The following is a 14,261-nucleotide window of genomic DNA, read 5'->3' as shown; positions in this document are numbered from 1 at the left end:
AAATACAAGCCTCAGAGGTACAAAACTAACCGTGGATGCATCAATATATTTATTTATTATTTTTCTTATAATATAAATAAAATATTTTCTATAGAACTAAAAAGAATGATAAATAAATGTATTGATGCATCAACCATTAATTTTGTGCCTCTGGAACTTGTACTTGTTCTCCAGATTATCGATTTTGTTCTTGTTATGTAAGACGTTCCGTTTATTTGACTTTGACCTCATAGCGGGACTAAATTAATGCTCAATAAAACTTTTTTGGATTCAAATAGGACACTTTAATCTCCAACGCATCAATTTTTCAAGGTTCCATTTCCTCTTTTTCTGACACAATAGAGTCCCAACTGTTGGAGAGAAAGAAAACAGCGTCCCTGCTCATGGATTGAGGAAAAAGAGTTCCTCCTAAGAGGGACTTATGTTTGCAAATGATAACTTGTCATGTCGCAAGTTATCTTTAAAATAAATAATTATATTAAATTATAATTAATTAAATAATTATATTAAATAATTGAATAATAATTAATTAATTACTAATTATAATAAATTATTATAATTAATATTATTTAAATAATTATATTTTTATTTAATTAATAATTTATATTAATTATTTAAATTATAATTAACATAAATAATTAAATTTGTTTACATAAAAAAATAAATTTAAATGTTTTCACATTATAAAATAATTTTTGTTTGAATTATTTATTTTTATTTATAAAATTTAAAAATACTAATCATATTATAAAATCAGCCGTTGCAAAATTAATCATTAAAAATTAGTCGTTATTATGTTATTGTTATTATTAATAAATTAATATTAATATTTTTTAATAATAAATTATTTTTGAATTTATAAATTTAAATAATATTATTGTAAAAAATAGTAATTATAGTAATTTTAATTATTTTAATTTATTAATTAAGTGGGATCATAACAGGGACTAAAGTTAGTTCCTTCTAACGGAGAAGAGACAATGTTTTGAGTTCCAATTTACTATTTATGATGCAAAAAACTGATGTGGAGTTACTTTTTATGACAGGTGGGCCATAAATAGGAACTGGAAACAGTTCCTTACTTCCTTACTGGAAATGGTCTTAAGATTCAAACCAAATTATGCCCAAACATAAAAGACCAATACAGTACTTTACCAAAAAAAAATCCAAAGCTTGGTGGGAACTCCACTACTTTGAAATTTTAATTATTTTAAGTTACCTGAGAGACTTGCCTGGTTATACACGATTTAGAAAACCATTCTATCAAGTTCACTATACCCGGCAACCATTGTTCTCTTACCTTTCTTTCTTTCTTTCTTCTCTTGTTGTGATCTCATCATCCCCTGAACTTGAGCCTCAATCATGGCTGCAAAACTTCAGGGTAGAGCTTATCTCTCTTCCTTTGTTGATGCTGTTTTGAACAAGCTGTCTTCACTCGATGTCAACTCAACCCCCGAAGCAAAGAAGTTAGATGACCAGAAGTTGCTTCAAAAGCTGAGGAAGAGTCTCCGTGCCACTCGACCTGTGCTTGATGATGCTGAGCAGAGGCAGATCCGAGACCAAGAAGTCAACAAGTGGCTTGTTGATCTCCAAGATGCTCTTTATATGGCTGATGACTTGCTCGATGAACTCTCCACTAAAGCTGCCACTGCCACTGCCACTCCCACTCCCACTCAGAGAGATCCAGGTAACTCTTCTTCCTGGTCTCACTATGTTGATTCAATTTTGGAAGATAGTGATGATGATGAGATGGGGGTAGTGACTAGCATGCAAGACATAGTTGACAAACTAGAGTCTATTGTTGAAGAGAAAGATGATCTTGATCTGAAACAAGGGGTTGCCAAAGATCTGGAGGACATGTCATGGAGAATTCAATCATCTCTGCTTGAAAGTTCTGATATATATGGCAGGAACAATGACAAGGAGGCCATCATAAAATTGTTACTCGATGAAACTTGTGATGATATATTGTCTGTGATCTCTATAGAAGGTATTGGTGGAATTGGAAAGACTACCTTGGCTCAGTTAGTTTACAATGATGCCAGAGTGAAGGAGAAGTTTGCCATTAAAGCATGGGCGTGTGTTGCAACAAAATTTGACCCTGTTATTGTTACCAAGTCTATAATGGAAGACATAGCTTCTCCTTGTAATAAGGTTAACTTGAATTCGATTCAAACCGAATTGAAGGAAAAGTTAACAGAAAAGACATTCTTGGTAGTTTTAGATGATGTTTGGGATAATCAGCAAAATTTGTGGGACAATTTTCTAAAACCTTTTTTGAGTGGAAATAAAGGAAGTAAAATTCTTTTAACTACTCGTATTAAGAATGTTGATTCTGTAGTGTCAACTACAAATCTACATTATAAACTAGATACATTGTCCAACGAAGATTGCTGGTCTTTGTTTTTGAAACATTCATCTATTTCTACTAGTTCTAGACAATATGAAATCTTAGAACAAATTGGTAAAAAAATTGTTGAAAAATGCAAGGGATTACCTTTGGCTGTGAAGACACTTGGGGGTTTATTGCGCAGTAAAGATAAAGTAGAGGATTGGGAGAATTTACTGAGAAGTGAAATTTGGGAGCTTCCTGAGGATGAGAGTAAGATTGTTGCTGCATTAAGAGTTAGTTATCACTATCTTCCTTCAAATTTAAAGCGGTGTTTTGTTTATTGCTCGTTATATCCCCAAGATTATCAATTTGACAAAGATGAATTAATCTTGCTGTGGATGGCTGAAGGTCTCTTACAACCAATGGAAAAATACACATCAGAAAATATTGGTTGTGCTTATTTTGATGAATTAGTTGCAAGATCATTTTTTCAACTTTCTAGTAAAGATGTTGGCTTATTTGTAATGCATGATCTCATGCATGATTTAGCAACATTTTTTGCTGAAAAATTCTATTTCAGAGTCAGAGAATTAGGAGATCCACAAAAGATTCGCAGCAAAACTCGTCATTTGTCATACATGGTAAATCCCGATGATTCAAGATTTGGAGAGGCCTATAAGGGAGCAATACATATGAGAACGTTTCTAAATGTATGTCGTGGTCCTCTATCAATTACGTTAGAAAGTGATTCTTTGCTCTTACAATTACAAATGAGGTATCTAAGAGTTTTGTCATTTAAACGTTTTTCTATTGAATCATTGCCTGATTCAATAGATAAACTGATCCATTTGCATTATTTGGATCTCTCTTTTACATCTATTTTGACATTGTCGGAGTCATTGTGTAAATTATACAATCTCCAAACATTGAAGTTGAGTTATTGTAAGAAGCTGGAGATGCTTCCTAGCCGTATGCAAGATCTTGTGAAGCTGCGCCATCTTGATACCAGAGGATCAAATTCTTTGAAAGAGATGCCGAAGGGAATGAGCAAGTTGAAGCACCTGAACTTCTTAAGTGGTTATATTGTCGGGGAGCAAGTGGAGAATGGGATAAGAGAATTGGGAGCACTTGACAATCTTCATGGCAAACTTTGTATTTCCAAATTACAGAATGTGAAAGACAGCGGTGAAGCTTTGGAGGCAAAGATGGATAGCAAGGAGCACATCAGCATTTTAGAATTGAAATGGCGTAGAGAAGGTGATACTGTTGATGTTGAAACTGCAAGAGATATACTTGAGGAGTTGCAACCTCACCGAAACTTGAAAGAGTTATCAATTGATGGTTATAGGGGTGAAATATTCCCTGATTGGTTAGGCCTTTCTTGCTACTCCAATTTAACCGAATTGAGTATGTATCTTTGTAAGAATTGCCGTCAGCTTCCTTCACTGGGACAGTTACCCTCTCTAAAGGATCTCAGGATTTCTGAATTCGATGGGTTGGAGAGAATTGGTGGTGAGTTTTACAACAACGCTGAATCATCTCATCAGGGCACACCCTTCAGATCTCTTCAAACTCTGGAATTTGCTCATATGCCTCGCTGGCGAGAGTGGCATATTCCTGATGACTTTGACGGATTTCCCAAACTTAAAAGCCTTTCCATAGTCAACTGTCCGGTGTTAAGAGGAGATCTGCCTGCTCACCTTCCAGCTCTGGAGAAACTTAACATTGTTGACAGCGACGAGCTTGCATGTTCACTGCCGAGAGCTCCCAAGCTTCACCAATTACTTGTAATGGGTCCTTTGTATGAGTCTGAGGGGTATAAGCATTTATCGAAACCGCATGAGGTAGTAATTTGTAATGAGTAAAGAAAATGAAGTAAGGACAAAAGGGGTAATTCAACCACAAAGAAAGCCAAATGCAGAGTTAGTTAGAGTTGAGGGACAGATGGCAACAGATCAAATACGCAAAAGTTTGAGGCAAAGGCAAACAAATACTCAACTCAAGGACTATGTGCTGTAGGCAATGAGTGGTAATTCCTTTTCTATCTGAATATTCTTCTCTTCCCTCTGCTCCCTCTCTAGTCACTAAATCTCTTATCATTGTTAGGTTTATTCCCTTGGAAGAAGACTTGAAGGCTTGTGCTATGTCTACTGCTTGAAGACTTTTATTATTTTTATTGAATTCTTCTTATATGGTTGGCTACTGTTACATTAAGGAGCCATTATGAACTCTTGCTATTAATTCTGGTTTATTCTCCTTTCTAGTTAATTCTAGTTACGTTTCATTGGTGCTTTCATAGAATCATGGCAGAGAACACCCGAATGAAGGATTTGGATGCAGGTCTCAAGAATGCCCAAAAAGACCTAAAAATGCTACAATCGTTGATGGAGCAAAAAATCGAAGAACAGCGTGAGTTTGCGCTGAAATTAGCTATGGATCAGCGAGCGCTATCACTGAAAATGGCTGAGGATAATCAGCAGCAATTTGACGCACTACGCGCTCTCATCGAGTCGGCTAGTACGAGACAAAGAGATTCTCTGGACCATGATCCGAACTCTGCGTCTGGTGCCGTTTCCTTCAACCGTACCATGCCAAGCCCGAGAAAGCTCAATTTCGATTTCCCAAGATTTGATGGTACGAATGCCATATCTTGGATTTTTAATGCAGATCAATATTTCAATTATTACAATACACCAGAACAGGAGAAGTTGGCAATTGCTTCAATTCATATGGACAAGGGCACAGTACCTTGGTATCAAATGATGCAACGTAACCAACCCTTTACGTCTTGGTTTGAGTTAAAAAGGGCAATTGAAATTGAATTTGGCCCGTCCTTGTTTGATTGCCCACGAGCTGCTCTTTTTAAATTGACCCAAAGAGGATCTGTAGCAGATTATTATTCGGAATTTATTGCCTTGGCTAATAGATCTGAAATTAATCCCCCGGAAGCATTAGTGGATTGCTTTGTTAGCGGCTTAAAGGCTGATATTAAACGAGATGTGATAGCTCAATGCCCTGGTTCCCTAATCCGAGCAGTCTCTCTGGCCAAATTATTTGAAGAGAAGTACACCACTAATTTTCGTCACTCTTTTGGCTCAAATGCCAACCGAATCACTTCCACTCCTAACAATAGCCTCACACCGAAACCACCACCTAAACCACCATTACCACCATTGCTTCCAACCCCAAACACAAAACCTCTTGCTCGCCCTATTAGAAATATGTCCCCGGCTGAAATGCAATTGCGCAGAGATAAGGGGCTCTGTTATTGGTGTGATGAAAAATTTTCCTTTGATCATAAGTGCGCAAATAGAGGCCTCTTAATGTTGCAAATGGAAGAGGCTGAAGAATGTTATGTCACAGCGGATGAGTTGGATACACCACAGCAACCGGAACAGGGCGATACTCAGCAAGCTCAATTAGCAGTGGCTCATCACCTCTCGTTCAATGCGATGAAAGGGATTCCAGCCTTGGGAGTGATTCGCTTCAAGGCACTTATCAATGGAATGGAGGTGCAGGTTTTAATAGATGGGGGTAGCTCAGACAATTTCCTTCAACCAAGAGTTGCAAGGTTTTTGCAATTGGCAGTGGAACCATCACCAAGATTTCGGGTTGTTGTGGGAAATGGTCAAGTTATGGATGCCGAGGGGTTTGTTAGAGAATTGTCGGTGCAAACTCAAGGTCATACATTAAAGATGCCAGCTTACCTCCTTCCGTTCTCCGGAGCTGACCTGGTACTAGGTGGTACTTGGTTAAAAACTCTTAAGGAGCACTTAGCTAATTATGATGCTTTAAGAATTCGCTTCTTCCATCATGGAAAACTGATTACTCTACAGGGAGATTGCAACTATTTACCACAGGAGGCCCAATTCCATCATATCCGCAGGTTGCAAAACACAGATGCTATAGCGGAAGCATTTACCTTACAATTCACACAAGTGAAACAAGAGCAGTTGTCAGAAAAGTTGCTTGAATTACCTTCTGATATAGCTCCAGAATTGGCATTACTACTGCATAATTATAAGGATGTATTTGACCAACCTGAAGGCTTACCACCTCAAAGAGTTCATGATCATTGCATTCCATTACTGAGCAATGCACCTCCAGTGAAAGTCAGACCTTATAGATACCCACATAGCCAAAAGGAACAAATTGAAGTGATGATTGAAGAAATGCTAAGAGAAGGTATTATTCAACCAAGTAAGAGCCCGTTCTCTTCCCCTGTCTTATTGGTAAAAAAGAAAGATGGAACATGGCGCTTTTGCACAGATTATCGTGCTTTAAACGCAATTACAATCAAAGATTCTTTTCCTATTCCAACGGTGGATGAACTTCTTGATGAATTATTTGGTGCTAAATATTTTTCTAAATTGGACTTAAGATCTGGCTATCATCAAATATTGGTTACTCCCGAAGACAGGCATAAGACTGCTTTTAGGACTCACCAGGGACACTACGAGTGGTTAGTAATGCCATTTGGTTTGACGAACGCACCAGCCACATTCCAAGCATTGATGAATGATATTTTTAGAGAGTTCTTGAGGAAGTTTGTTCTTGTATTTTTTGACGACATCTTAGTTTACAGTTCTACATGGCCTTCACATTTGAATCACTTACAAGTTGTTTTGGAGATATTGAAACGAGAGTCTCTTTTTGCCAAACTTTCGAAGTGTTCTTTTGGTGCAGAAGAAATAAATTATTTGGGGCATACCATCAACGGGCAAGGCCTGAATATGGAGAAAAATAAAATCGTGGCAGTGGCAGAATGGCCAATTCCAATGAACTTGAAACAACTTAGGGGATTTTTGGGACTTACAGGTTATTATAGAAGATTTATCAAAAGGTATGCATCCCTGGCTAGCCCTTTGTCTGACCTATTGAAGAAAGATTCTTTTATATGGAATTCAGAAGCTGCTTCAGCTTTTGAGAAATTAAAGAGTGCTATCACATCTGCACCAGTCCTCGCCTTGCCGAATTTCGCTCAACCCTTCATCATTGAGACTGATGCATCTGGATCCGGGATTGGAGCTGTCTTAAGCCAAAGTAGTCACCCTATTGCCTATTTTTCGAAGAAATTATCCCCTAGAATGCAGAAACAGTCAGCATATGTTCGGGAACTTTATGCGATCACAGAAGGCATTGCCAAATTTAGGCATTACTTATTGGGACGAAAATTCATTATAAAAACTGATCAGAAAAGCTTAAAGTCGCTCTTGGAGCAATCTTTACACACACCGGAACAACAGCAATGGTTACATAAATTCCTTGGTTATGACTTTGAGATACAATATAAGCCGGGAAAAGAGAACATACCAGCTGATGCCTTGTCTAGAAGCCTCTTTGCTGCATGGTCTGAGCCACAAGTAACATGGTTACAACAACTACAACATGCTGTAAGTGATGATGCTGAGCTTAACCAAATTACACAAGCATGCATGGATCCCAACCAGATGGAATATCCAAATTACTCACTCAGAAATGGAGTTTTGATGTGGAAGGAACGCATAGTTATTCCAGAAAAATCTCAACTGCTACAAGATGTCATGACTGAGTTTCATACCAGCAGGGTAGGGGGCCACTCAGGAATAGCACGAACAATTGAGAGAATATGTGCTCAATTTTACTGGCCCAAGATGCAACGTCAAATCAAAGAATTTGTCCTTAATTGTGTGGTATGCCAAAAGGCAAAGACTGAAAATCAGCTTCCCTCGGGCCTCCTGCAACCGCTTCCGATTCCTTCACAATTATGGGAAGATATATGTATGGATTTTATCACAGCACTACCTCCCGTTCAATCTTATACTGTCATTATGGTGGTAATTGATAGGCTCTCTAAGTTTGCCCACTTTATTCCCCTCCGATCAGATTTCAATAGTGTTACAGTTGCTGAAGCCTTCATTAGTAATGTCGCAAAGTTATATGGATTTCCCAAGTCCATAGTTTCAGATCGGGACAAGGTCTTTATTAGTCATTTTTGGCAGCAGTTGTTCAAGCTGCAAGGCACTACACTCACAATGAGTTCTTCATACCATCCCCAAACCGATGGCCAAAGTGAAGTTCTTAACAAGACTTTAGAGATGTACTTACGCTGCTTCTGCTATGAGAATCCAAAAGGTTGGCTGAAACTTCTCCCATGGGCTCAATATTGGTATAACACTTCATTCCACAGCAGTATCAAGATGACTCCTTATAAGGCATTATTTGGCAAGGATCCCCCGAGACTCATGCGATACCACAAGAATTCCAATGATGCACCTCACTTACAAACTATGTTGCAAGAACGGGACCAGCTTCTTGAGAGGCTCAAAGTTAACATTTCCAAGGCTCAACAATTTATGAAAGATCATGCTGATGAAAAAAGACGACATTGGGAGTTACAAGAAGGGGACATGGTGCTGGTTAAATTACAGCCATATCGTCAACAATCGGTTGCGTTACGAAAGAATCATAAATTAGGGATGAGATTCTTTGGCCCCTTTAAAATTCTTACCAAACTCAGCCCTGTTGCATACAAGCTGCAATTGCCAGAAGGTGCTAAAATACATCCAGTATTTCACATTTCTTTATTAAAGAAGTTTCGTGGGAATGATACTCAACAATATATTCCACTGCCATTGACAACTAGTGAACAAGGTCCAATAATAATGCCACAAGTGATCTTAGCCAAAAGGGTGATTATGCAAGGCGGTAGTGAGGTACTCCAGCTGTTGGTGCAATGGGAAGGCACTCCTCAAGAACTTGCTACATGGGAAGATGCTAAAGAGTTCATGAAGTCTTTTCCTCACTTCAACCTTGAGGACAAGGTTGTCTTTAAAGAGGAGAGTATTGTAATGAGTAAAGAAAATGAAGTAAGGACAAAAGGGGTAATTCAACCACAAAGAAAGCCAAATGCAGAGTTAGTTAGAGTTGAGGGACAGATGGCAACAGATCAAATACGCAAAAGTTTGAGGCAAAGGCAAACAAATACTCAACTCAAGGACTATGTGCTGTAGGCAATGAGTGGTAATTCCTTTTCTATCTGAATATTCTTCTCTTCCCTCTGCTCCCTCTCTAGTCACTAAATCTCTTATCATTGTTAGGTTTATTCCCTTGGAAGAAGACTTGAAGGCTTGTGCTATGTCTACTGCTTGAAGACTTTTATTATTTTTATTGAATTCTTCTTATATGGTTGGCTACTGTTACATTAAGGAGCCATTATGAACTCTTGCTATTAATTCTGGTTTATTCTCCTTTCTAGTTAATTCTAGTTACGTTTCATAATTTTAGAAACTTTGCTTACCAAGTCCGTATTGGAGTGCCTGCCCCACATCCAATGTTCGTGTGTCCAACGTTTGACAATCGAGAATCTTTGGCCAGCACTATCATTTTCAGGAGATTATTTGCCCGATTCATTACAATATCTGCAAATCACTGGGTGTTCAAACTTAACATTCTCAGGGCCACTGCATTCCAAGTCCCTAACGGAGATACTTGTCCAAGAATGTGATTCACTGACGTTGTTGCCATTGGGGGCCCTTCCAAATCTGAAGACACTCTATATCATAGATTGCCCAGAAATGGATTGTTTTGGAGAGGAGTGCCTCCCGCCGAGCTTGACAACCCTTCGGATCAGAAGATGCCAAAAACTAGAGAGGTGGATAACTTGGAGGGGTTTGCAGAGTGAAGGCCTTACCCGTCTTTTCCTTGAAGACTGGGATGAAGTTAAGTCGTTCCCGAGAGAGGGTTGCCTTCCTGCTTCCCTCGAGTATCTATCTTTGTCGTACTTTTCAAATCTGGAGACGCTAGACTGCAAGGGCCTTCACCAACTCACCTCCCTCCAAAAATTAACAATTCAATACTGTGGAAAGCTGGAGAATATCACACAACAAAACCTGCCTGCCTCCTTATCAAAATTCATCATCAACAGTATATGTCCATTGAGGAGTAAGCTGGAAGAGATGAACGACCCACGAATTCAATTCGACACAGGTAATTGTTTTTGCTCTCATCTTCCCTAAACTCACTGCACGCTCTCCAATTATAATGCTAAATTGTTGCCACCAAACATTCTCTTTCCCTTGTTAATATGCCAAACCAATTTTTCCCCTTAATTTTAAATATATCTTTTCCCCTTGATTGCAGACTAGGAGGACTAGTTTCGTTGATTTCTGCAACATGCAAGGATTCTGTCTATTAATAATTTAATATGTTAAGGAGGAGGTGCGTTCGTACTTTATGAAATACATTATTCCGTTTGATTTGCAAAGTCATACCAATTCTCGAATTACGAAACAGAACATACTTTAGTTATGCCATTTAATTTCAGTTTTCTATTTCTGTCAGATTTTAGTTCATACAATTTTGCTTTTTATTTTTTAATTTTTGGACTCTGTTTATCTCATACTAATGTGTTCTATGTTGGTTTCCATTTATAATTGGTAAGGTGGAAGCAGGAGTTTCAATTCATGGATGTGGTAAGGTGAGAATGGGGGTGAACTAAAGTAAGTTTTGGCATATGTTCAAGCTTTGATGTTATTTATTATTTGAAGTTTTCTACAATGCCTCCTACTTTTTCCTTGTCTCCATCTAATTATACTTTTCTTTGTCCAAAATGCAGAGTTGAATGTTCCAAGAAATTCATAGATATGATAATGCAAGCATTCTATGAAAACCAGTCCAAGGATGTTGTGGTTTCAAGCGTCTTGTGAGTTCTTGGCACAGCACACTCTTCATCCTTTTTAGATGGGTAATTGCAATAGAAAATTTCTCATCTTTAGTTTAGAAGTCATAACCTGCAGAACCTCAGTTCCCATGCCGTAATGAAAAAATTAAATTGATTACATATTTGTATCTAAACGTAATTCTAGCTCCATTGGTTGGTTTATGTTTTCATCTTTCATAAAACAAATGTTCTTCTACTTTCTAACCAATCAGCATTGTGCGGTACTATCTCATTATGCTTATTATAATAAAACTGGTCAATTTTTGTTCTATGCAGGTTTCTCATGATCCAGACCCTGAAATACAATATGGATTTCTTTGCTGGAATGCTGAAATACAATACGACTGGGACTGCCATTCGTTCAAGTTTCATGGTCAACCATTACTAGTTCATTAAGTCCAAACTCAGTTTTACCAAGGAATACCCTGAGTTTGAGTTGGGAAGTTAGGACCCATTCTGTATATTTTAGTTAGGGTGTTAATTTCTGCTTTGCTCTTTCTGTTTGAATCTGTTTTGAATCTCTTATTCTATTGGATAGTTTCCTCACATATATAAGATTGCCTTTTGTATCTTATGTATAATCAATGAATGAGGTTATTCAGTCTCATATCATTTATCTCACAAAGTCCTGAAGCTTTTTCTTTCTACACATTTTATATTGCAGCACCTTCATCAATGCCTAGTGTCAATAGAGGGCATTAAGATTCCTAAGAAACATGATAATTTCTGTTTGCTGAGTTTGTTGAGTATGCAGTTTTTCTTTACTCACTATTTGTAGTGTAAATTTGTAAATTGGAACAAACATTATAATGCCGATGTTTTCATTCTAAATGTGATAGGAAAATGACGCGAAAGGAAAAGATACAAAAGTAGGTCAAGTATGGTGCATTAAAGAAGAAAAAATGAGGCTTACTATGTATTTGAAAGAAGGAAAGCCAAGTAGAAAGCTATTCTTTTGGAAGTATTTCTTCGAAAAGCATGAATGTAAGAAAAGCAGTACACTTGACCAAAGAAAACTGTAAGAAGGCAATTGGGGTGTCAGTGTATTTATAGTGGTGATCTAATAACCACCGTTAGAGTAGTTCCACTTCTAAAGGTGGATAACCGTTCTTTTTATCTTAGAGCTATTGGGTTATGCCTCTTGGAAGTGGGTTGAGACTTGAGAGATTTTAGGAGCAGTTACTTATTTGAATAAGTGTTATCTGTCAGCTATCTATCGAGTCCGACTTCTTTGGGAAGGAGTCTGTGTTGAACCCGACCTCTTCTACGGAAGTCAGTGGGTAGCGAAGGCCAATATTTAGATTGAACCTTTTGGTTTATTTAGGACCGGGACATAGTGTTAGAATAGGATATGAACAGTAGAATATATAAATAGGACAAATTAAACAGTAATATAAAACAGTTGTTCGTCCAAATGATGCGATCGATGGCATTCTTCTTCCAATAATTCACAACTTAAATAATAAATCATTTTTCTAAGAAAAAATATTGGGTTGCCTGAATCTGGAGTGTGATGGGGGTGCATAATATTATTGATTTCACATGGCTTTCTGACCCTACAAGGAGTTAGGGTTCATTTCCCAATCACTCAAAGCAATATTGTATCAATAGAAATTTACAAATAGACATAGTTGAATCTAGTCTATCTACCCACATCTAAGCTCACATATATTTTATTATCATAGAGGAAAGGACCACAAATTTTAAAAAACACAACAATAAAAATATAATAATATACAAGAAATATATATAATAGTAGAATATTATATTTTATATATATATATATATATATATATATGAAACAAAAAAGACAATAAAAAATATATGCAAGTCAACAATTTACAAAAAAATATCTCCACAAGAATACATAATAGGACGAAAAAAGAAACAACTCCAACAACAATTAAGAGGACAAATACTATATAAGAAGACAAATTCGTCAATTAAAACAAATCAAAAATAACAAATAACAAATAAAGATGTAACTTTATACAATTTTAATATAAAAAATGTTGCATTACAAAATATTTTAAATAAAAATAAAATTTAATATTAGTTGGTATTTATTTTAATAAAATATATTATATAATATCATTAATTTATCAATTTGCGTATTACACGGTTCAGAAATTATTTTTAATATAGAGATGAAGATGATGTTTTTGTTAAATATTAATATTTAAAGTGTATTACATTATTATTATAGATGTACCGAAAATGTGTCCAACATGTTGGACAGAATGTTGACACGTATCCAATACGTACTTTACCTATTAACTTTCTACCTACAAAATCTACCCACATATAACTACATCAAATAATTTTATTTTAACAAAAATACGAGGCTGTTTTTTTTTATATGGAAAAAATATTGGTGTTTTTTTGAAAAATGAGATTATTTGGTGTAATTACAGATGGGTGGATTTTGTAGGTAAAAAGTCAACACGTGGGGGGCGTGGTGGACACGTGGCAGCATCCTGGCCAACACGTGGGGGGCGTGTTGGACACGTGGCAGCGTATTGTGCAACACGTGGGGGCGTGGTACAACACGTGGGGGCGTGTTGAATGAGTTCCATAATACTGTAATACACTTCAAATATCAATATTCAACCAAAACACCATCTCCATTTCCATATTAAAAATAATTTCTGTACGAATGTTTTTTTCATATAAAAAAAATTAAACGTCTCGTCTCACGCTGGTCATTATTTTATGGGATAAGTATAATTTTGGTCCCTAACGAAGGGGCTGAAAATTTTTTTCGTCCCTCGCCTTTTTTTTGCTCCAAAATAGTCCCAAAGTTTCAGTTTGTTTTAAAACCGTCCTTCGGACCAAAATGACCCTATCCCTTCTTCCCCAAAATTCTCCCTTCCCCACCACCACCACCACCACCACCGCTACCGCCGCCACCGCCACCGCCACCAGAACTCAGTATCAGAACAACCACTACCACCACCACCACCCACCATCCACCGCCACTCCATCACCAGCATCCATCACACCAAAACATTAGAAAAATCAGAAAAATCAACATCAGAAAATCAGAAAAACCAAAACATCAGAAAATCAACATCATCATCGTCCTCCTCATCAAAATCCAAAATTCAGAAAATTTAGAAAAATTAAACAACAATAATACTCAGAATCAGAAAATTATCATCATCATCAAGAATCCAGAATCAGCAAGAAGAAGAAGAAGAAGTGGCGGGCGGCGGACAACAGCTCGGC

Source organism: Arachis ipaensis, chromosome B2 (genome assembly GCF_059453495.1).
Source record: "Arachis ipaensis isolate K30076 ecotype BB chromosome B2, ASM5945349v1, whole genome shotgun sequence".
Lineage (NCBI taxonomy): Eukaryota > Viridiplantae > Streptophyta > Magnoliopsida > Fabales > Fabaceae > Arachis > Arachis ipaensis.
This window is presented reverse-complemented; position numbering follows the sequence as displayed.